The 25,618-nt window shown below is 38.7% G+C and overlaps 1 protein-coding gene and 1 non-coding gene across 3 annotated transcripts in view; one reads left to right on the top strand and one right to left on the bottom strand.

Moving 5' to 3' along the window:
• Positions 1-9,409: 9,409 nt before the first annotated feature.
• Positions 9,410-9,512, bottom strand: LOC144456128 (U6 spliceosomal RNA). The gene has a single exon (XR_013485029.1). It is a non-coding gene; the product is annotated as a U6 spliceosomal RNA (small nuclear RNA).
• A 5,161-nt stretch (positions 9,513-14,673) lies between these two features.
• Positions 14,674-25,618, top strand: part of RALGPS1 (Ral GEF with PH domain and SH3 binding motif 1) — a 606,537-nt gene continuing 595,592 nt past the window's right edge. For both annotated transcript variants that reach the window (XM_020984956.2, XM_020984955.2), the window contains exon 1: positions 14,674-14,931. The gene's annotated coding sequence lies outside the window, so the exon portion shown is untranslated. The remainder of the gene's footprint in view (positions 14,932-25,618) is intronic.

The following is a 25,618-nucleotide window of genomic DNA, read 5'->3' as shown; positions in this document are numbered from 1 at the left end:
TTTTATGATTGACCTCTTTGGAGCATATGACTAATAATAGTCTTTCTAAATCCTCAAAGTGTATGGTCATTTTAATAATTTTCTTAATAAAATCCAATGCTCTTTTAGGAAGAATGATGAAATCCCACCATCAGTTTTAAGTAAATATAGAGTTGTTGGCTATTAACTAATTTAAAGACTAATCATGTAATTAGTGGTTTATAGAAAGCTAGCTAGGTCTGCAGATATTGGAAGGGATCAGTCCAGAGAAGAGTCATTCCATATAGGCAAGACAGAAAGAATCTCTAACAGCAAGAAAAGAGCCAATTACGGAGAAAGAACACACTTTTTATTTTTTTAACATTAATTTTTAAAATAACATTTTGAGATCTAAATTTTCTCCCTCCTTCCTCTTCCTGCTCCCTAAGACAGTAAGCAATTTCATATAGGTTATATATGTCCAATCAAGTAAAACATATTTCCATATTAGTCATGCTGTAAAAGAAAAAACAGAACAAAAGGGAAAAAAACTATGAAAAAAATAAAGTGAATATAGTATGTTTTGATCTGTATTCAGATTCCACCAGTTCTTTCTCTGGTTGTGGGTAGCATTTTCTACCATAAGTCTTTTGGAATTGTCTGAAATCATTGTATGGCTGAGATCTAAGTCAATCATAGTTGATCATTACATAATGTTGCTGTTAACTGTGTACAATGTTCTCCTGGAAGAACTCAGTTTTTAAAAGGGAATTGCCTTACTAGCTGTGTGATCCTGGGCAAGTCACTTAACCCTATTGCCTAGCCGCCCCTCCCAAAAAAAAGGAATTGCCCTTCACTTTCCTCCTCTTCTAGATTCTAGTGGGAAGTGAGATTTCTGCCCCGTTCTTGGCCTATCAGCAGTAGCATCTTGAAGTAGACTAACATGACCTTAAGAGACGCTGCGCTAAGGGGGAACAAGGCAAATATATTAGCAGAAAAGACGTTGGGGCCTTGTATGTGCCTCTATAAGAGTGTGACCTATGTGTGTACCTAATTTTCCCACTGATGCTGTGTATATTTTTGAGCTACTGTGGCTTGTGGGGATATATTTTGTAATTGCTTTTCATTGAATACATTTTAATAGATGGTTTTTCTTTAACAAATTGTGGCAACTAGCTGAAATTAATTAAATTATTATTTAATTAAAGGAGAATTCAATAATAGGGGCTTACAAGTTATAGTTTTAGCAATGCAGACATAGAGTACCTTGAATCTAGGATAGTTATTCTTTAGGGTACCAGCACAAAATATAGAGCTGAGATGGTTATTCCAGAGTGAGGGGTACAACATATTGATACTTACCATAGAGGGTGTAGTGGAGAGACAGCTAGATGTGGAGTCAATAAAACCTGAGTTTGAATCTTGCCTCTGACTCTAGCTATGTGATGATGAGCAAGTCATTTAACCTCTCTATGCCTTAGTTTCTTTATTTGTAAAATGAGGGAGGTGTACTCAATAGCTTCTAAGTTTCTTAAATCTCTAACTATTGTTTCCTTTAATGTTGCATTTTATGTCTCTTATTTTAACGTCTGGATGTTGTGAATGTGCTGCCTAGGTGGTGGTTGGGCCTGCCTTATGCTTTGCCTCCATCGGGGCTGCCTGATTGCTGGGCACTGAGATGCTTGAATGGTGAGATAGCCCTGTGTCCTTCAGTGCCTTTATCAGGTTTACTAGGCACTGAGCTGCCTAGGTGCTAGGTGTCCTGTGTTACTGGGCTAGCCTTGTTTCCTGGTTATGGTTCATGCTTTGGCTTCTGGCTGCTTAGGCTTATCTCTTCTCTATGTCTTCTTGTGTAGTTCTGGACTGGATGAAGGAGCTTACAGCTGTTCTTTATCATTATTCCTGCTGGTGCATTTTTAGAGCTTTTCTGGGGGTGTTTGTAGGTGGTTTGATCTCCTCTATGTCTTAACACACCATTATCTTCCCACAATTTTCCTCCACTGATGCACATCACAGCCCACCCATGCTTTCTCTTCCTGTGCAATTCTATTTCATATTATTCCACAAATAATCTAGAGAAGATTTACCTCTTGTCTGGGTCATGTCAATATGATAAACATGATGATACTACCTAAATTAATTTATATATCTGTACCATACCAATCATACACTTAAGGGAATACTTTATTACTATAATAATGTAGAATAAAAGCAATAAAACTCATCAAGATGAACAAAAGGCCAAGGATCTCAAGTGAGATAATTAAAAAGCATGGACAAATGAAAGACAGCCTAATATTACCAGATCTCAAACAATATTATAAACTAATTATCAAAAGTATTTGTTATCAGTTAAAAATATAAATGTCCAAAGGAACAGATCTAGTCAGACTTAGGAACAGTCAAATATAATGTTCAATAAACCCATGAATATACACAAATTATTGGGAAAGGTCTTATTTGACAAGAACTGTTGGGAAAACTGGAGAGAAGTCTGGCAGAAATTAGTGTCAGCTCAGCATCTTTTACCATAAATTACAATAATCTCAAAATGGATGCATGACCTAAATATAAAAAGTCACATCTGTAGTGAGAGTGGTCAGGAGAAACTCTGCTCCATTTGATAATTCCCCCAAACCCAATCAATGAGATTATAGGTCATGGACTTTTGTCAGAAGGAGGTACCTGTCATGGAGCTGGATGTGCCCATGGGTCCCTTGCTTGGGGACCTGTACACTGACTTGTTGCCATGAGCATGTAATGAATGAATACCTGACTGGTCCCCAGTGAAGAGGACTATCTTGATGACTGGCCACTGAGTGTTGAGGAGGTTGGATTATTGTCAGAGGAATCTCCCCACTCTGAGGTCTATAAGAGTGAGTTATAGAAACATCTTTCTCTCTCCTTTTGGGGCCCGTTTCACATTCTTTCTCTCATATGTCCAGCTAAGATGGAAGGAGGTTATTTCTTATCCCTCACCCCTGTCTCCCTAGCAGCAGTGATGACTTAAAGCAGATAACATTTAGCAGTCAGAGGGGAGCTTTGAGGTTCTAGTTTCTGGTACATTGAGTTCCTGACTGCCTTTTGCCTTTCTGTTTCCTTTCCTAAGCACAAATAAAAAATAGCAATATCTCCAGGTGGACATTTACAGTCTTGAGGGTTACCTCATGGATAATCTGAAGTTGGAGAGTTCCAGAGTTGAATGCCAGCTCCCCAGGAAAAGAATTTCACAAGAACATTGCAAAGATTATGGTCAATAGGATTGCCCTGAAGCTGGAGGACTGAAGCTGTGAAATAAGGACCAAGGAGATCTGGAACTTCCTATCTTCTATAACCATTGCTGTGACTGTCTCAGTGCAGATCTGAGGTGAATATGAACCAGCTGTTCAGCAGCCCCACAAAGGGTCTTTATCTTCTGGGGGCAATATAGTATGTCTTATGGGCTACCCAAATGCATCCTGTACTTTTTCATGTGTGCCTTTGGGTCCTTTGGGTCTTATGTAATTTCTATTGTAGAGGAAATAAAAGGTGTCCCATACCAATGCCTCTATTACATATTCAGCATCCTTGGGGGAGGAGGCTTTAGGAAAATCCTAAATAAATAACAAATAGTGGAAAGCATATTGGCTCTGGTGTCGGAGTACTTATATTCAGATCCCACCTCTGACACTTAATGACCTTGGACAAGTCATTTAATTACTGTGGGCCTCTGTTTCCCTTTCTGTAAAAGGACTAGATGTTATCTGTTTGGACTTATCTGTTCAGACCAGATGGCCTTCTAGGTCTCTTACAGCTCAAAATTTATGATCCTATGACCCAAATTTTGCCTTAGAGATTATCCTGGAACAATCCATGTGGAGACATTAATAAACCAAAAAAAGTGACCCTTTTTGGATCAGTCCTTTCTAGGAAGTCCTTACAGGTATAGCTTGAGGCTTTGTCAGGGTAAGGGGTATTACAAAAAATCATAAGAGAACAATGTATGGAGATAGCTTTCACAATTATGGTTGGAAATGAGGAGCTTGAGGTCATTGTAAAAGATAAAAGATAGTTTTGATTACATAATGTTTTAAAAGTTTTTTCATAAACATAGTAGTCATGATGAAAAACCTGTTAAACAGGGGGAAAACACTTAACACTAATATTTCTGATAAAGGTCCTATATCTAAGCCATATAAGGTATAGATACAAATCTATAACAACAAATGCCATTCACTAACAGATAAGTAATCAAAGGATATAGACAATTTCCAAGAACTCAACCATATGGAATAATGGTCCAAATTACTAATAAGAGAAATGCTAATTAAAACATCACTGAAGTTTTAGTTCACACCCATCAGATAGACAAAGACAATAAAAGATGAGTATGATAAATATTGTAGGGTCTGTGAGAAGATAGGGCATACTAATACACTGCTGATGGAGGTGTGATTTGGTCCAACAATTCTGGAAGGTAATTTGGAATTATACTTAATAGTTTAGTGAAAAATTACTAAACTGTATATGTCACAAAACCCTACTGGGAATATAGCCCTAAGGAAGTTTAAGGCTAAGGAAGATGCCCCATATATGTACAAAATTATAGCTGCATTTTTGTGGTAACAACAACAACAACAAAAAGAACCCAGAAACAAAGGAGAGTGTCTTTCAATTGTGGAATGGCTGAAAAATGTTATATGAATGTAATGGAATATTATTGTAATGTAAGAAATGTCAAATATGAAGACTTCAGAGGAACCTGGTAAAACTTATGATAAATGATGTATACCTAAGAGAACAATTTGCACAGTGACCAAAATGATGTAAAGGAAAACACTGAAAAACATCAGAGTTCAAATCAATGCAGTAACCAGTCTTGGTTCCAGGGCACTGTTAGTAAAACATACTTCCTTCTTTCTAGCTGAGAGGTGATATGCAATACAGCCACAGAATGAGTAATATGTTGAACTCCTGATTTGGGGAAGGGGACCTATAGTAGATGACTAATAAAGATCTGTTAAATTGAATTGAATGTGGTTAATGCATTGTTTTGCTAAGCCACATACTTTTGTTACATGAGTGGAGTTGTTGGGTGTTTGTTTTGAGAGAGGAGAATTATCAAGATGGGAGATCATGTTTTTAAAAATATATCACTTTATTGGTAAAAATAACAAAGAAATTAAAGGTTCACTTTAGAGTGCCCTTCCTATGGGTCTTGATATTTTGTGAATGTTATTGTAACATCACACTGACAATCTGGTATCCCTCATTACTGACCCACATCCCTTCTGGTCATGCATGTTACAGATGATATTGTCTATAACACTTCTCATGTACAAACCATTACTAACAATGTGCTATAACCTGCTTATCATTTTTATTCATCTGTAAGGATAACTAGGGCTCTTTCTCTTGAGGACTTTCCTTGGAGAGATGCTTTAGTATTCCACCATCAATGAAATTAACATGTTATGTCCAAACAGAAACATCTGGTGAATTTCACCATTTATAGGAAATCTATCTTCCATTTAGATTTTGTACAGAATATCATGACAATAACAAATACTTTTGGTGTCTATGTCTTTTTGTTTATCTCTTACAAAATAACAGAGTTTTTGGCAAAAAAAATTTTTAGCAAAGTAGTAGGATATAAACTAAATCCACATAAATAATCAATATCCCTATATATCACAAACAAAACCCTGCAAGAAGAGATAGTAAGAGATATCTCATTAAAAAAAAACTCTAGATATTATAAAATACCTGGGCGTACACTTGCCAAAGCAAACTCAGGAACTATATAAACAATATTATTTTAAAAAACCTTTTGATATAAATAAAATCAGATTTAAATTGGAGAAATATTAATTTTTCATGAGTAGATAGGGCCAATGTTATAAAAATGATACTTTTACCTAAACTAATTTATATATTCAATACCATCCCAATTAAATTATCAAAAATTATCTTACTGAATCAGAATAAATAATAACAAAATTCATTTGGAAGAATAAAAAGTCAAGAATATCAAAGGAAATAATGAAAATATGTAAAGAAAGCAGGTTTAGGAATACCAGACCTTAAACTATATTACAAGGCAGTAATATTAAAACTACCTGCTCTTGCCTAAGAAGTAGAAAGGTAGATCAATGAAACAGAGTAGACATACAATTTATAGCAGCAAATAAATATAGTAACCTTGTATTTGACAAACGTAAAGACTTAAGATTTTGGGATATGAATATGGGATATAAATTCTTAAATTCATTATTTGGTAAAAGTTATTGGGAAAACTGGAAAGCAGTATGGCAGAAATTGGGCATAGACTAATATCTTACATTTACCAAGATAAGGTCAAAATGGATACATGACCTAGATATAAAGAGAGATATTACAAGAAAATTTGAAGAATGAGGAACATATTACTTATCAGACTTATGACTAAGTGAACTATTTGTGAATAAACAAGAGATAGAGAGCAGAGTAAGGTATAAAATGGATCATTTTGATTACATCAAATTATAAAGTTTTTGTATAAAGCTTTGTATACAAATGTAGCCAAGATCAGAAGGAAAGCAGAAAATTTGGGGGAAATTTTTATAGACAGTTTCTCAGATAAAGTCTCATATCTCAAATATATAAAAAACGTTGTCAAATATGTAAGAATATGAGTCATTCCCCAATTGATAAATGGTCAAAGGATATGAACAGACACTTTTCTGATGAAGAAATCAAAATAATTTATGGTCATATAAAAATGCTCTAAATCATTATTGATTAGAGAAATGCACATTAAAATAATCTTGAGATATCATTTTACACTTATCAGATTGGCTAAAATGATTGAAGGGGAAAGCAACAGATGTTGGAAGGGATACGAAAAAACTGGGACACAAGTTCATGATTGGTGGAACTGTGAACTGATCCAACCATTTTAAAGAGCAATCTAGAATTATGCCCAAAGAGTTATTAAACTGTCTATATCTTTTGACCCAGCAATACCACTACTAGGTCTATTTCCAAAGATGATTAGGGAGAAAAAAGAACCTATGACTTCTAAGATATTGATAGCAGTCCTCTTTGTGGTAGCAAAGAACTGGAAATTGTGGAGATGCCCATCAATTGGGGAATGGCTGAACAAGTTGTGGTATATGATCATGATGAAATACTACTGTGCAGGGGCAGCCAGGTGGCCCAGTGGCTAGAGCACTGGCCCTGAAGTCAGGAGGACCTGAGTTCAAATCCAGCCTCAGACCAAACACTTGACATTTACTAGCTGTGTGACCCTGGGCAAGTCACTTAACCCCAATTGCCTATGAAAAAGAAATACTACTGTGCCATAAGAAATGATGAGATCATTAATTTTAGACCTGAACAAAATAATGAAGAGTGAAATTGGCAGAACCAAGGGAACATTGTATACAGTAACAGAAATATTGTTTCTAAGAACAACTTTGAATGAATAAGTCATTTTGACTATTACAAATACCCAAATTAACTACAAAGGCCCTGTGAAGGAAAACACTATCTGCATCCAGAGAAACAACTGATAAATAGAAGTATGTATAGAATAATTTTACACACACACACACACACACACAAATTTGTGTCAAATGGTGGGCATGTCTAGGGTGGGGGGGGAGGGAAGGGAAAAAAGGGGAAAAAAGGATAATATGTTATATTATATATAAAAAATATGTTTTAAAGGAATAGCAAGTCATACATAATAAATTTGCAGTTCTGCATGTAATCATTTTTTTTATTCTACTATGTTATGGAAATGCTTGTTTTATTTAATAAATTAAACATAAAGTAAATTTAAAACTTTTAAAAATTTGGTTCTGTTCACTTGTGAGTGGGAAGGTATTGTCCCAAGCTTCAGGCTTTTTTGTGCTGCTTTTTTCAGAACTAGTTCCAGGGATCTGCAAGTTCTTGGTGCTTCCAAGGTGGTGTGATCCAGGGAGAGGTGTAGCCACTGCTCTCCTAGTCTGGGCTCTGGTTTTTACCTAGGAAGGACCTCTGGTCCCTTGCAGACACAAGTACTAGCACTCTCTTTGCCTTGGAACTGTAACCAGGGCCTCTGCTCCCTTATAATAGACACGTAGTGCTCCTCTCCACCCTGGAACTATGACCCAGAATTGCATATGGGTAATAGAGTTGCCAGTCAGTGTCAGCTGTACCCAATTCCAGCAAAGGGTCTCCTGTAATCTCTTTCTGACCAGTTGTCTGATTCCCTTACTGTCTCTGGGCTGTGAACTCCCAAAGTTGCTGCTGTTGTAGTCATTGTTGCTGCCAAGGAGTGTGTGGGATCTGGACAGGCTTCCAACCTGGAGCCAAAAACTTCTCCTGCTGACCTCCTAAGTTTTCTTAGGCCAGAAAAATATCTCACTCTGACCTTTTATTGGCTTTGGCACTCCAAAATTTGATTTGAGTTGTTATTTTAAAGTTATTTGGAGGAGGATGTTGAAAGAGTTCACCTGGGTCTGCCTCTAATCCACCATGTTGGCTTGTCTCGCTCTCAAGGTGTTTGTTTCTTGGGAAAGATTTTAAACCTTTTGTTCTAAACTTTATTCACCTTCCAAGTCCTTCTAAAGCTCTCGTTTGTTTTTCAGTTCTTTTCTCTAGCATTTTAATTCCACTTAAATAATTTTCTTTTTAAAAAAATTATTTTCCCAATTGCATGGGAAAACAATTTTTAACATTAATTTAAAAAATTTTGAGTTTCAAATTTTCTCCCTCCTTCCCTTTCTCCCCTCCCCCCTGAGATGTTAAGCAATTTGATATAGGTTATACATGTGTGATCATGCAAAATATATTTCCATATTAGTCATGTTGTAAAAAGAAAACACAGACCAGAAAAAAATAAAGTGAAAAATAGTATGCTCCATTCCACATTCAGACTCCATCAGTTCTTTCTGTGGAGGTGGATAGCATATAATATCATTTTCAAAACTTTTATTGCATTTTTTCTAGGAATCCTGGTTGACTTTGTGGCCAAGCCATATTTTTCAACACGCTTATAGGTATTCTGGGATTATTCTCTTCTTCTGGGTTTCTGTATTGGGAATCCCTGGCATCATGATATCTCTTTATTTGGGGAGTTGTGTTAGAGTCAGGCTTTCTGAACTTCTGGAAGAAATATCAGGGCCTTGTATGGTACTTGTCTGTATTATCTGGGACCCTGATTCTATATTCTCTAGGAGCTGAGTGCTGTTTTCTTCAAGGGTCACAAGGGCATTTCAAACCAGACAGCTGAAAGTTATTAGCAGATCCTAATTTGTCTGATCTAGAGGATGATTTGGTTGCTGCCCTCCTGGATTTTCTAGGATCAGGATCTTATTTTGGGTCTAAGCAACACAACTGCAGACTTGTCCCTGGGTGGAGCTCTAGTAGAAAGTTGCTGTTGCCAGCCACTGTCAATTAGGTGGAAGGCTTTGCAGATTCAGAGTGACAGAGTTGGAGGTCTACCAAAAATATGGAATGCTTCATAAATTTGCATGTCATCTTTGTGCCAGGGCCATACTAATCTTGTCTGTATCTTTCCAATTTTAGTATATGTGCTGTCAAAGCAAGTATCTTCACACTTTTATTAAGGATACCAGCTTTTCGTGTGCAGGCCATTTTCATAAAGATTTTATAAAGATAAGAAAGTAGGCATGGAGTCAGGAGTTATTGATGTCCTTTGGTTTGCCATTTTTGGTATTAGTGGTATCTGTGATTTTTTTCTTTTGGAAAGAAATTCCACTCTTTTGGAATTTTCTCTTTTAGATATCTTCATTGCTAGGGTTTCTTCCCTTTTCCCTTCTGTCATACCATATCATTAAAAAAATTATAAATATAGCTAAAGTTGTCTCTGAAAGCCCTCACCACATACTTAACCATTGCTGCATCACTCACTCTGCCAAATAGGGATTGTAACAGGACACCGGATAACATGGAGAGGCACACAGGCATATGCAATTCTCTGGCTGTCCTTTCATGATTTAGCTCACTGCAGGAGAGGCTTAAAGACACAATCACTTTAGGAAATTCAGACAATAAATTGTTGTCCTTCCTTCTCCAGACTTTCACCTGGTTCTTGTTCTACCTAAACCTAAATTACCTAAAGGCAAACAGGTTGGTCAGTCTAATTAAATCTACCAACACTCGTAATTGCCTTTCTTCAGGTGGTGCAGCAGACATAGAAATGAATTTGTAGTTACAGCCATTGAGTTCTCATCCCAACTCTGGGCCTTAATATCTTGTGTCCTTGGGCAAGTGGTTTAATCTCTTATTTCATAATATATAAAATGGAGTAAGAACTTGGTGACTTAGAAGGTTCCAAATAGCTTCAAATCCACATTCTTATGTTTATTTCAAAACATCCCTGCAGGGTGGCGGTGCATTACAGCCCTACTCTGCTGCTATCCACCACTCCAGTGCTGAACCATGCAACTACAGCACTCTGATTTTCTATAAGTGCTATCCATGGTGCTTATTGCTGTCTCTTTGAAGTACCATGTTAATATTTTTCATCTTTAACATTCTATGAATCTATAATGCTTAAATATATCATGGAATACAGATTATAATGTCTAATTGTATCATGCTTGAGAACACAGATTCATGTGACCTTTTACAAAAGTTTTATTTTCAGAATTCACTAGGGCTTAGTGATGATCCTAGATTATTTTCTTGTCAATATTCACAATGTCCCTCCATAAAATCCTACTCTGATGTCTCTTCATGATATGAAGGTGATTCTGAGTTCTTGAGGACTATGCTTTATTGTACTGGTGTATTGGTGACAGTATTGGTGACAGACAGGGCCAGCTTTCTAAGGACTACCCTAGCTGAGCAGGGAGAAGCTCATTACCAGTAGGTTTGCTTAGCAGGTTTGCTTAGTAAGTGATACATTCTTTGGCCATACTAATCCATGAAAAAACAAACATTTCTCATTTAAGTCCTGAGAGCAATAGTTCCCTACTGAAGTTAGCATTTTATCATTAGGCCAACTATAAGAAATGCCTGTCGCTGAATTGATAGAGTTCATAAGCATCTAGATTTAATACTGAATAATATTCATCCACCAAACATTTACTGAAACACCTGCAATAAAAAAATCCATTGACAAATATTTATTAAGCTCCTACTATGTGCCAAGTGGTGTGGAGGGTGCTGTGGATACCGAGACAAAAACACTACATTCACTTCCCTCAAAGAACTTATATTCTTTCAAACATTGTAATGGCCATTTTGGGGTGATACAGTGAAGAACAAAACCTTGTTCTTATAAAGGGTTTTCAATTTAGTGGGGAGGGGGAGATAACATATGCATAGAAATAAATATAGCACAATGCTGAATATATAAAGTACCATAAAATATGTATATTCCAAATACTATGGAAGAGATTCATTTTTAAATTGCAATAGCAGGCCTGGAAAAAAATTTATCTTCCTTTAGACTTATTATGACAGTAACAAGAGGACTAGATCTGGAGGCAGAAGAAATGAGCATGAATACCTGTTTTTACATTTATTATCTGTGTGATCTTCATGGGTAAATCTCTGACTTTCAGTTTTCCTATCTGTCAAATAAGGATAATTATAATTGAGATGGAAAACATTTTGTAAACCTTAAAGTGCTATAAGCATGTAAGTTATCATTATTGCTTTTCCTAATTAAGAAATCATGCAAGAAGTAGAAAATCATGAAAACCAATTTTTCCTTACCAGTGCAAGCTTCCCATCTTAGCCTGTCTTGCAAATATCTTATGTTAACATGATTTAAAGTTGATTAATTATTTGCCCAATTTCATATTCATAAATAAAATTCAAAATTCCAAAAACTTATTTTGCTAAAATTATATGTTATAGGAGAGAAATATCAGAAATAATTAAGCTTGCAGTTAAATAAAACAACTTAAATGTCTGTTGTTAAATGTAGGAAATATTGATCTTCTAATTGATTATAGTAAAAATATCCCTGAATAACATTTTGAATTGGAGATAATTCACTTCTAGTGAAATTCATTAGAATGGTCTGTAAAAAAAAATCAGCAAACACTTGCTGAGCATGTACCTGCTCATGTGCAAGGCCCTGGGCTACACACATCAATTTTCTGAGGTTGCACAATTTATCTCTAAACTCCTAACACATCAACATAAATTCCTGCTTTAAAATGTAGCTTTAAATACATCAATTCTAAAAATGAAATGCTAAGAGTAGCTAGTATACAGTAAAAGACTGGGAATAAGGAGGCTACTACTGGCTGTCATTAACAATATGACTATAGTCAAAGCACTTCCTCTCTCTGGATCCTAATTTTCTCATCCATACAATTAATGGGCTTGACTTGATTGATTCATTCAACACTCACTGAGCATTTGAAAGTGCCTACTGTATGGACACCACTGTTCTAGGCTCTTAATATACAGAAGTGGAATAAATGACCATATATTCTCCTAAGAAATATTCAGTTTAGTGGCTGACCATGGGACATGCCAAGTGAATATGAAACAAGGAGCAATCCAGATGAAGTTTTCTGGGAAAATTTGAGGGGAAAGGAAGTCACTTTTAGTTAAAAGCAGGAATTAGGGGATGCTTTGTAGAGAAATAGGTTTTGAATGAAGAGAAAAATTTCAACAGGTAGACATGGAGGGAGTCCATTTCAGGCAGAGGGGACACTTTATACAAATGCATGGAGGTGAGAGAGGACAAGACAAAATTCAGGAACAGGGAGAAGTTATATCTGGCTGGAATATAGAGTGCCTGAAGGTGAGTAGAATGAAACAAGTCTAGAAAGGCAGGTTTGAGCCAGATTATAGAGGGCTTTAAAGCCAAGGGGTTTGTACTTTATATTAGTGGCAATAGGGAGTCACCAAGCATTTTTAAACAGGAGGAGAGTTGGTTCGGCTCATGCATTAGGCATATTAATGGGGTAACAGTGTGAAGAATGAATTGTAAAAGCAGAAAGAATTGGGCTTGTCTTTTGAAAATAGAAATCAAACTTGAAAAATACTGCACTTACCTGAATTCCTTTTGCTATAAGTTAAGAACAGGATCAGAATTAAACTTTGGAGATAAAATCTTAGTTTTGAATAAGGTGGGGGTTCAGTGCTTCTCACCTTTGATCATTCCTACAAAGACTACTGAAGGAAAACTTGTGAATAGTTGACCCCCAAACAAGGTTGGCGTAACTTCTTATCAAATCATTGCCTTATCTGATTCATTGTCCTGGACCATTAGGCTACAAGCTTAAATAAAACTGATTCATTGTATTCTAAAGATTTTTAAAAAATTAATATTTGTATAAAACCACATTTTAAGTCAGTAGATACCAAGTTAGAAATATTAATTGCTGTTTCCATTAAAACTTTCTTTTGGCGAAAATACTCATTGTAAAGATTTTCAGTCTTCTGTAGTTAGATTTTTAACATAACATTCCATAAACATCCTTTTTATTGTCAGACTATTGCCTCATTTTAATATGAAAGAGTGAGGGTAATTTTTTAAAAGGAAGATTGGAGAAGGGAGAGCCTGGAGGCAAGAGACTAGGTTCAGAAGCTATTACAATAATCCTGATGAGAGGTGATGATAACCCAAACATCGATGCTGGCTGTTTGAGGGAAAAGACGAAATGGGCAAAAGAGATTTGGGGGGTGGAATCATCAGGATTTGGCAAATAATTGTGAAGAAGAAGAAATAGTCAAAGATGACTTCAGGGTTATGGATGTGGGTGCTGGTGATGCTTTCAATGGAAATAGATTAGAGGAGGAGAAGGGGGTTTTTTTGTTTTTGCAAGGGGAAATTAGTTCAGTTTTTAAAGGTCCCTTCCAACTAACTAAACTCCTCAGAATCTACGATTTAACTTTGAATTGTGAAGATACTATATCAGGAGTGTGTCACACAAAATACTTTTTTTTTTAAAAAAAGGAAAGAGCAAGGCAGAATAGTGTAATAACAACCATGGTGATGGCTTTCATTTATATAGCACTTTAAAGTTTATAGGCCCCCTTCTCTTACCACTCCCGCACTATTTCACTTAATCTTAAGGACAACCTTATGAAGTTCTAAAGATATTATTTCCCTATTATGGATGAGTAAATCGAGGCTCAGAGAAGTGGCTTAAACTCATCTCTCTCCTGACTCCAAGTCCAGCACTCTTTAGACTGTGCTACACTGCTCTTCGCTGGAAAAACGCTAGACTAGGAGTTGAGATCAGTTGGAGTTCCAATCATGCCTTGCACTTTCCGTGTGACCTTGGACAAGTCTCTCCCAACCCCCCATGCCAACCTAGTCTAAATAATTTCTTAAGTGTCTGCCAGTTCTTACATTTTGTGCCCTGAGGTTCCTTACAACTGTGTCACGCTATGACTTCAGTTGATCTCAGGTAGGAAGAAAATCGATTTGATTTAAAGCAAAGCCAGGCCAGGGGGTGTAGAATAGCAAGGCCTTTCTAACGAATCTAGGAATCAGTGCAGAGCTGTTTCGGGGAAGGGAGTTGGGGGGGGGGGGCAGGCCAGCCTCCAAGCTGTACCAAGCGACGGCTGGCATAGGAGGGGAGAGCTCAGCCCCACTCACTCAACCCTGGGCCCTTTACTGGCTTGCAGCTCCCGCTGTTGCGCACTGGGGGCTCGGCAGGGCTGATTTGCCTATCCCCGCCCCTACTCTAAGATGGTTGGTGAGAATGTCTAGCTTCGGACAAGGATTGGCTGATGGTCTTGTCGCTCCGATCCTGGAGCGGACGTTTCCCGCTGCGGCTGGGCTCGGGCTTCGGCTCTGCTCGGGTGGCTCCAGCGGCTCTGGCTAGGGCTCTGGCCGGGTTCGGGCCATTTCTGGCTGCAGGCGCTGCTGCCGCCAGCCCGCTGCTCTCGGCGTGGCCATGAGGAGGCGGAGGCGGCCGCTGCGGCCTGTGTCAAGGTGACCGGCCGGGACTGCGGCGGCCCCGACCACGACAGCGGCCCCGACATTGACAGCGGCCCCCGGGCCCAGTGCGGGAGAGCCGGGAGGTGAGATTAAGTCCTGGCTAAACCTGGGGCGGGGCTGGGTGGGGCTGGCAGAGGGGAGCAGGAGAGATGCAGGGGGCGGGGCTCGGCACTGCGCGAGGCCGGCCCGCAGGTGCAGGGGGCGGGGCGGCTAGGGGTGTAGGAGGCTTCTCTCGGTGAGGGGTGGGGACTGCTGGGGGACCACAGGGGTGGGGGACTATAGGTGCAGGAGGTGGGGTGGCTGTAATAGCAAGGGCGGACCTATAGGAGCAGGGGCTGGGATATCGATGGGAGCAAGAGGGCCCTACAGGTGTAAGGGCCATAGATACAAGACCCTACAGGTGTAGGGGGTGGGGCTGCTATAAGTAGAGAGGTTATGGGTGCCGAGTAGGGTGGTTATGGGGGTAGGAGGAGGAGGGGATCGTACAGGTGGGGGACGAGAGGTAGCTAGAAGTGCAGAGAGGGCCTTGCAGGAATAGGGGGCAGGGTGCCTATAGGTGCAGAGGAGGTAAGGGCTAAGGAGTGAGGAAAAGAGAATCTCATAGGTAGAGGAGGTGATATGGATGGATGGAAGGAAGGAGACATCCAGCCTATAAAGAAGAGGATGGAATCTGTAGGAAAAGCATGGGAAAGAGAGATCTCATAGATCTAGGGGACTGTGAGAGAAGCACCCCAAGGAAACCCTTATGTCTAGGGGGAGGTCTTGGGCTTCAGGGTCAGAGAACTAGAAGATACAGGATTCTAGTTAGTTTGTAGTATAGCAGAAAGATCCCTAGATTCAACATTAGTATTTGGGTTCTGTTACTTATTAGCTGGGTAACCCTGGACAAGTCACTCAGCTTTGTTTTTGAGCCTTTTCTCAGGTATAAAATGAAGGGGTTTGGGGCAGCTAGGTGATGCAGTGGATAGAGCACTGGCTCTGGAGTCAGAAGCACCTGAGTTCAAATCCAGTCTCAGACCAGACACTTGACACTTACTAGCTGTGTGACCTGGGCAAGTCACTTAACCCCATTGCCTAGCAAAAACAAAAACAAAAAATGAAGGGGTTGACTAGATCTCTAAGGTTCCTTGCATTTCTAAATACTATAGTCATAGAGACGTAACAAAGGCAGGCTCAGCAGGTGATACAGGTTCAGAGGACAGAGGAGGAGTCTAGGTACAGGGGATGGGACCTGGAGAGAGAGGGCCAACAAACTGGGGTAGATGCCCATGCACAAGTTCTGGGGCAAGGGTGTCAGACACATGACCACTGAGCATTCCTACATCATTATGTCCTACTTTTCAGGATTTTCGTTGTAAATTGGTAGAGGGGCTTTAGGCTCCCTTTACTTCCTGAGCACTTCTTTGAGGGAACCAGGCTTTGGGTTCTCAGGTGTCAACCTTCTTATAACCCTGTCCTTTAGTATTCTAGTGGGCTTCTGGGTGAGGTGGTGTTGCTTTTTGCTACAGTTTTTTCCAGTTACTATCTGGGGTAGCCCCCAAAGGGCTAAGAATGTGATGATGATTCCTGAAATTCTGTGTTTGGATGGCTTCCGTTTAAATGGAAAGTAGCTTGTTTTCTGCCACCCTTTCCTTTCTGTTGGCAACTGCCTGCATAGTTAAGAGCCTAATCAAGGGTTGGAGTGGGAGGACACCTGCTCATGGCCTAGATCAAAATAAGGTTGAGGCTGAAGCCAAGAGAAAGCAAGAGGTAGAGTGGAAAGAAGAGTGGAGTCAAAAGACCAAGGTTTGAATCATGGTTCTGTGTGTCTGAGGCAGGTCATTTAATTTCTCATCTGGAAATGAGGACATCAGACTAGATGATAGCTAAGGTTCCTTATGTCAGCAAATCCTATAAACGTTGGCTTTTGCACAGAGGAATGGTTACATGAGAGAAGCGTTTGTGCATTCAAGGAATAACTACTGCTGAGAGTGGTAAACTGGTTTGATGGTTTCACACACCAGGTATTTATTACAAACTAACTGCTGATATCCTCTCTTAATCTAAAAAGACAGAGGCATCAGTCTGGCAGTGGAGACAACACTGGCCTGGGCATCAGGAGACTTGGAGTCTAGTTCTAGCTTCCCTTCTGACATGCTTGTGTGACCTTGGGAAGTGTCTTCCTTTTGGAGTTTCCATATCAAAAGAAGTGAGAGGTTTGATCTTTTCAGTTCTAAAATGACATATTTTGGCTATTTTTTTCCTGAAGTTGCCTGGATGGATTCTGACTTTGTGACTAGAGTAATAAGGAAATTCTGGACATGTAAGACCTTATCCACCCAATAGTGCATTCCTACAGATAATGTTCCTAGGAATATGAGGGAAGACAATACACAGGCAAAGTGCCCAAGTAAAGGTACATTTTAGGGTCATACTACTTTACCATGAAAAGGATTCATCTAGTTCTCTGCTTTCCTTTTCAAGACTGTCAGCTGTAGTGTGAGGGCTATTAGGAATATCAGCCTTGAGATTCTAGGTCTCCTTTTTATTTATCTACTGACTTTAGGTGACCACAGAGTTGGAGAGAGCCTGGTTTCCTAAATAACCTAACATGGTTGGCAGCAGGTGTTGCTTTCCTATTCCCAAAAGTTCAACTGCCCTGCTGTCTATTCCCAAAAGTCAACTGCTTTGATAGTGGTAACAGTATTTGGCTATTTAGAATCCATCTACCTAGGGACTGTCATAGAAATTCATTTCAACTTGCATCTGGCTATACTTGATCTCCAGGCATTTTAATGTGATGGTAAAGCCGAGCACTGTATCATATTCAGAAGTTCCATGGCAAGATGCCGATGATGATGATGATAATGATGATGATTGATTTTTTGAGAAGCAGCTGTTTGGGTAACCAGAGGAACTTACCTAAGAGCATAGCCCAGCCTGCATTGAAAGTAAGAGCTGGTTGAAACTGGAAAGACTATAGAAACTTTACCTAGTTGTCAGGGAGCTTCATCCATACAAAATAGGTTTTGATACCTGTAAAGGCTATTAACACCTGACACTGAGAAGTCAAATGCCACTTACTGACCTGTTCTTCTGATAGGCCAGAAGAAAAAGTTTCTTTATTTTTTTTAAAAGCAATCGGGGCGTATTGAAAGATGTGTCAGGAAAGAACTTATCTTCGAAAATATCTTCCTGGCACATTAATGGACTTTTACAAATTTAGAGTTAGAAGATACCATAGATTAACTAGATTCACAGAGTCTGAGAGAGAAAGGAGCCTGGTTGGGGAGGGGTATCTAATCCAGCCTGTACCTGAAAAGGAGTCAAACTTATATCACTCACAATAGTCATCTAATTTCCCCTTGAACACCACCACGGATAGGGAGCTATTATTTTATGAGGCTTCATGTACTACTCTTGGACCAATCAATAAAAAACATTTATTGTTGAAAGACCTTTTTGTGCCATGGGATATAAAGGTGAAAACAATCGCTGTGCTCAAGGTCGAGTAAAGTCAACAAGCATTCATCAAGAACTTATGTGCCAGGCATAGGACTAAGTGCTGTTACAAATAAAGGCAAAACAGTTCTTACCCTCAAGGAGCTCACAGTCTAATGGGGAACATAATGTACAACAACTGTAAACAAACTATATATATATATATATATATATATATATATATATATATATATATATATATATATATATATATATACATATGTATATATATATATAGTTCACATATGTATATGAAAGTTATATGAAAAAGCTTATAAAGTTATATGAAAAACTATATATACATACATGTATATGTATATATATATATGTATATATATGAAAATTTAGAGGTGATCTCAGAGGGAAGGCACTAGCATTAAAAGGAACTAGGAAAAGTGTCTTGCTGAAGGTGAGATTTTAATTGAGACCTGAAGGAAGCCAGGGAAGCTAGGAGGCAGGTTGAGGAGAAAGAAAGCATTCCAGGTTTGGGGGACAGCCAGTGAAAATTCCTGGTTCAGAATAGCAAGAAGACCAGTGTCTCTGGATTGTAGAATACATGGATTAGAGTAAAGTGTGAGAAGCTTGGAAAAGTAGGAAGAGGCCATGTTATGAAGGACTTTGAAAGCCAAACAGAGGCAACGGGGAACTTCTGGAGTTTATTGAATAGGGGAATGACCATCCAGTCTGAACTTAACATTGATAGCTGAATGGAGGATGGTACTGGAATATGGTGATTTGAGGCAAGGAGACCAGCTGGCAGACTATTTCAATAGTACAGGTATGAAGTGATGAGGAGTGGTGGCAGTGTTGGAAAAGAGAAGAGGGTATATACAATATATGTTGTGAAGGTAGAATAGGGACTTGAAAACAATAAATTGGATAAAGAAGGGGTAAAAGCATGAAGAGTAGGGGATAATGACACTTAGGTTGCCAGCCTAGGTGACTGGGAGAATAGTACTGCCTTAACGGTAATAGGGAAGTTAGTAAGAGCAAAAGGTTTTCAGTGGAAAGGTAATGAGTTCAGTCTTAGACATGTTGAGTTTAAGATGTCTCTGGGATATCCAGTTAGAGATGTCTATTAGGCAGTTGGAGATGGGAGACTGGAGGTCACGAGAGAGGTTAGGGCTGGATAAACAGATCTGGGAATTTTCTACATAGAGATGATTACTAAATCCATGGGAATGATGAGATCAGGCAAAATATACCTCATGTTCTTTGGGGAAAACAATATGTGCACATATTAAGTACAAAATATATGCAGGGTAATTTGGAGATGACAGGTACAGCTAGGAAGGTATTGAGAAACAATTCATGTATGAGGTGGTTGACTTTTGAAAGAAGCCAGAGATTCTTGAAGGCAAAGATATTGAGGATGTTGTGAAGAGGGAATGTATTCTAGGCATGAAATGAAGTGTACATGACAGGATGTAGTATTTTATAACCCTGGAAAGGTAGGTTGGACCCAGATTTCGAAGGGCCTTTAATGCCTCCCCTTCCTCCAAAAGAGGAGTTTGTATTCTATCCTAGAATACAATCAATAAATGGGGAGCTACTGTACCTTTTTGAGCTGGGGAGTGACTTTGGCAGTTGCGAGGAAGAAGGACTGGACAGGGGGAAGACTAGGTAGGGGACCATTTAAGAGGCTGTTACAACAATCTAGGCCAGAGGTGATTAGGAACTGAACTGCAGGAATTTTGGAGACACTAAGAATGATGGGAACAGCTCTAAGTCTTATGAAGTTTTTTCTCACAGCCATTTGAAATCTGCTTTTCCACAATTTTCAGCTCCTTTTATCAACTTCAAGTTTGCGCCAACAAGTTCCTCTTTTATAATATAAATATATGGTACAGTGGAAAGGGCATGGGATTTGGAGTCTGAGGATGGGGCTTTGAATTCTACATCTGCCATTTTACTGCCTGTGTGACTTTGGGCAAGTAAATTAACCTATCTGGGCCCTTGTTTGCTAATCAGTAAAATGAGGGGGTGGGAGGTTGAATGCAAGGTTATCTTCAGTCCCTTCTAATTCTAAATCTGTGAAAACCTAACAATAAGTCATGCTGTTGTGAATGGATTCAATCAGACGCTCATTACTTTCTATCTAAGATAAACCCCTGAAGGAATGGGGGAGTTAGTGAGTCATACCTTAGATCTAAAAGAAACCTTAAAGATAATAGCTCAAATATGGGGTTTTACAGTTTATAAAGGGCTTTCTTAGACCAACCTTTCAAGGTAGGTCATGCAAGCTGTTATTATCATTCCAGGCCTGGGATTCCATCTGTGTAGGGAATTCCCTGCAAGTAAATTGCCTCTGTCAGTGCATACAAACTTAGTCCTAGAGAGTTGTCTGGGGGCACTGAGAGGTTGGCAGAACCAATTTTGTCACAAGCCTGTGAGCATTATTCTGGTCTTACGGAGGAGGAAACTGAGGTCCACAAAGTAAAAGTGACTTGATTTAAGGAGTGTTATTTTACAGTCTGGGACACTTCAGGGCAGCTTGAGAGGAACCAGGTGAGACAGAAGGAATGAGAAGGGAGATTGGGTGAGGATGGGGTGGGAGGGGGTTGGTGTTAATAAAGACACATTTATATTTAACCATCACCAAGGCCCTGGACAAAACCAAATGGGCCTCCTGGAATTCCTCTGAAATTTTTCTGTTCTGTTGCCTTTGGGCCTTAGGGCCAGATGCCTGTGCTGTATGCCCCTGAAAATTTTTAAGCCCTCCTGATTTGTTCTTGTCTGTAGTAGTTTTTTTTTTATGTTTCACTTGAAAGACAACTGGCCTGAGACCATGTTGAAATGTAATTGAATCTAGCAAACATTTATTGACCCTTACTGTGTATAGAGAAGTGTGGTGTCAAATAGAAATGGGTGCCCCTAAAACATGCATTAGGATTGCTGAGTGTGCATACTGACTTAGAATATGGTATGTTAACATCATCTGTGTTTTATTGTATCTTTATTTTGCTAACTATTTCCCAATTACGTTTTAATCTGGTTATGGCAGCACTCCTGCCTGTGGCCTGAGTCTTTGACATCTCTTGTGTGGAGTACTGTCTTTGGCACTGGGGATATAGATATGAAGTTTAGATAAGATATACTCCCCAGCCTCATGAATCTCAAATACATAGCTAATATATGAAGACATATACATGAGTATTTTTAAGGATGGTCAACAGGAGATAAGTGTGATATTAAAGTCCTGATGCTGTGGCCAAAACCTTGAGTCTTTATGTGGTGGAAGGAAAGGTCAGGAGCCAGCAGGGCTGTATCAAGAGTTGGAGTAATGGTAGGGATATTATATTATATATTATATAATCATATAATGTAAAATATATTATATATATACTAATTCTAATTATATGTTATAGTTGTTTTGCAAATGATGAAACTCAGAGCAAGAGGGTGAAATAATCTTCCTAAAGTCACACGGCTAATAAATGGCAGGGTTAAGCTTCAAGTTCAGGCCTCCTGCCCCCGTTCTTTGTAAATGCAGTTTTGATTGGTTCTCTGATCAGCATATTATAATCATCCCTCTTTGGTTATCACAATCATTCAGAGTTTCTGTATATAATAGTTAATATCATGTTCCATTGCTTCTTGCAGGTTTGTTGAAGATGTGGTTTGTATTCTATAGGCCTTCCCATTTAAACATCAAGATTTTTAATGTATTCTTTCTTTTGTTATCCTGATTATAATATGGAATATGTACAGAGACTGGACCTATGATTTCATTGGTATTGTTGTGGAGTCATTTAGTCATGTTCAACTCTTCGTGACTCTTGGAATTTTCTTGGCAAAGATACTGGAGTGGTTTCCTATTTCCTTCTCCTCTGGGGTAAGACAAACAGAGGTTAAGTTACCTGCTCAGGATCACACAGCTAGTAAATATCTGAGATTAGATTTGAATCCAGCTCTTCTTACCTCTAGGCCCAGTGCTCTATCTACAAAGCTACCTAGTTGCCTTTTCTAGCTTGGCATAGGACCTATTAAAGCTTGTACTCCATTGGCATAGCTTTTGAGACCCCAGCATCACCACTCTACTATTATGAGGCATCAGAGGAGGACTTTAGTAGAAGGGAGGATTCACATGAGACATCTTGTCCAACCTGTACTCAAGAAATAATATCAAGTCTCCTAACATCCTGGAGAAGTCATGATCCATCCTCCACTTGAAGATGTGTATCTCTCTCCTTCTCTGGGCTATTTTGGACAGTTTAAGGAAATGTTTTCCTTATATCAAGCTAAAATCTGCCTCTCTACCACTTTCATCCACTGGTCCAAGTTCTACCCTCTACCTTCTCATGTTGTACAAAACGAGTATAATCTCTTTTCCAGGTGACAGCTTTTCAGATATTTGAAGACAATTACAAAGCCTTCACATTTCTGGGCAAAATATACCCAGTGATTTCAACTGATCTTAATACGAGATGGTTTTTAGTCCTATCCTTAGTCTGCTTACCCTCATTTGGACGTGAAATTTTTTTCAGTATATTTTGTAAAATGTGACATAGTGTTTAAATCAATCCTGAATATACCATTTAATGAGGGTAGAAGACAAATATTCCCTTTCTCTGGATATTATTATGCCTTTGTTAACATAACTCAAGATTACTATAGGGTTTTTGGCTGCCATGTCCTATTAATTACTCGTATGGAACGAACGTCCGGGTGTTATTCACACACTGTGTAGCCGAATTTCATCCATCCTGTACATGTGCAGGTGATTTTTAAAAAAAACTCAAGTGTAGACTAAATTTGGACTTATTAGCCTTGGCTCATTGTTCTAGTATATCCTGGAGCCTACTTCTGTCATCCGATGTATTAGCTAGATCTGCTAGCTTTGCTGTCATTTGCAAATGTCAACAAGGCTGTGGTGGGGACTAACTAAATAGTCAACTTAGGATAATGTGAATTAATATAGTATATCTATACTCCATCCACAAGTGTAGACCACAGACTATCTGAGTTACTTTATAGTTTACTAATCTTTTTTTCCCCTCCATGGCTGCATCTTTTTAACTTATCTAGGCTAGAAGTATAGGGGTCACTCATGGACTTGGTCCCACTTTTGATCAGCATGGGAGTTCTGACTTGCCCCTTTTCTCACCCTAGACTGGTTCATAACTCTTTATGCAACCTTGTACCCTATCACCCCTACCCCCATTCCCAGGGTCTCGCCTCAATGCCGAACTTAGTTTAGATGCTTGATTAGCTTAGCCCACTGAAGTTTCAAACTTCTGAACTCAGGTAGTCTATTAGCCTCAGCCTTTCTAGTAGTAAGTAGTATAGGCATGTGCCGCCATGTTCAGCTATATAATTATGTTCTCCATTTTCTCACAAGCCCTCTGTGGAAGATCCACCCAATGTGCAAGGTGCCTTTCTATGACTCTTTTAAAACTTTGTGGCTGCCAGTGTAGCCCTTGAAGTCTTTCTTTTTATTTCTTATTCATGATCAGTCCATGATCAGCTCGCCTTCTCTAGGCAAACTGACATACTTCAGTCTCCTCAAGAGATTTATGATCTCATTGATTCAGGTATTCTCTCCAATGAGGTGTTATAAATTCTTTTTTTTCTTTCCTTCCTTCCTTCCTTCCTTCCTTCCTCTCTTTCTCTATTCCTCCCTTCCTCCCTTTCTCTCTCTCTCTCTCTCTCTCTCTCTCTCTCTCTCTCTCTCTTCTCTCTCTCTCTCTCTTTCTCTCTTTCTCTCTTTCTCTCTCTCTCTCTCTCTTTCTCTCTTTCTCTCTCTCTTCTCTCTTTCTCTCTCTCTTTCTCTCTTTCTCTCCTTTCTCCTTTCTCTCTTCTCCTTTCCTCTCTCTCTCTCTCCTCTCTCTTCTCTCTCTTTCTCTCTTTCTCTCTTCCTCTCTCTTTCTCTCTTTCTCTCTTCTCTCTCTCTCTTCCTTCTCTTCTCTTTCTTTCTTCTTTCTTTCTTTCTTTCTTTCTTTCTTTCTTCTTTCTTTCTTTCTTTCTTTCTTTCTTTCTTTCTTTCTTTCTTTCTTTCTTTCTTTCTTTCTTGTAATGGGGCTTAAGTGACTTGCCCAGAGTCACACAGATAGTAAGTGTTATGTTTCTGAGACCAGATTTGAACTCAGGTCCTCCTGACTCCAGGGCCAGCGCTTTATACAGTGCATCACTTAGCTGCCCCCGAGGTGTTACAAGTTCTATCACAGCTTCTTATCATATGGGATTCTTGTCCATGTTCCCCTGTGAATTCCCTAAAATAATCCATTAAATATGTAGGGTTTTTCTTTCAGAACTTGAGATACTCTGTAGGTACCCATGTCTCATCCCTTACTCTTACTAACAGTCTACTTCCTTTTCCCAACACACATCTCTTTGGTATCTTATGCTATTCTTTATGTACAACTTGTCACTGTTGCAGACTATAATCACTATGTGTCTATCCACTACCCTTTGGATGACCCTCAATTTTGATTTCTCAAAGATTGTTGTATTTTATGATTTATTACAGCATCATCAGGAGAATGCTGGTGTTTTAAAAATTGGTTTTTGTTTAAGAGAGAAGCATGAGGCCATTGAAAATGCTGTGCCATTCCCAAATGTGGTCTAGCATGCTCTCTTCTTCCTAATTTCTGGGCACAGTTCACTGTCAACCCATAGTATGTGGCCAAGCTATATGTATACTTATGATCAAGCACTGTGGACTGGCTATCCAACTTGTATATCATAGCCTGGTCAATAGACATTCTTCATCTCAAGTTAAACTTGAGTTGATTATGGATCTCATTTAAGAAGTTCTAAACTGTTTTGGAGTTTTGTGCAATAAGCACAATGTAAACTATAAACAGGAGCTTCCAGATGATCTCACTGTCCATAGGGAACCCTCTTCCATTTGGAGTTTGTGCTGAACATCTTCCATGACAGTAGTGACCATCTTTAGGAGGCATGTATCTTAATATCAAATCATAAAACAATCAGAGGATTGTGGAATGAGGTTATATCTATTGAGGAATCTTTTATGATGGTAATATAACATAGGAGACACTTTTTTGATGGAGGACCAAATCAAATGCTTTCTCATAATCAACAAACAACAAACAGTGAAATCTTGTATTTTCTGCCCTTTTGTGTAAATTTTATAGCTGTAAAGATGTGGTCTTCTGTAGAATGTTGTTTGCAAAAGCCTATTTCCTTTTTGTATTTTTGTAAAGGATGCCGTAGATAAATTATTATTTTCATGAAAATCACTGATTTTTCAGGAGCAATATCTGTTATTTTAAAACATTTAATATCTTTCCTTCTTTCATATATCATTATTATGATTATATTATA

This window comes from Phascolarctos cinereus, unplaced genomic scaffold, assembly GCF_003287225.1.
Source record: "Phascolarctos cinereus isolate Bilbo 61053 unplaced genomic scaffold, phaCin_HiC Scaffold_2;HRSCAF=192, whole genome shotgun sequence".
Classification (NCBI taxonomy): domain Eukaryota; kingdom Metazoa; phylum Chordata; class Mammalia; order Diprotodontia; family Phascolarctidae; genus Phascolarctos; species Phascolarctos cinereus.
The sequence above is the reverse complement of the archived record's forward strand: the minus strand, read 5'-3'. Positions and strand labels throughout refer to the sequence as shown.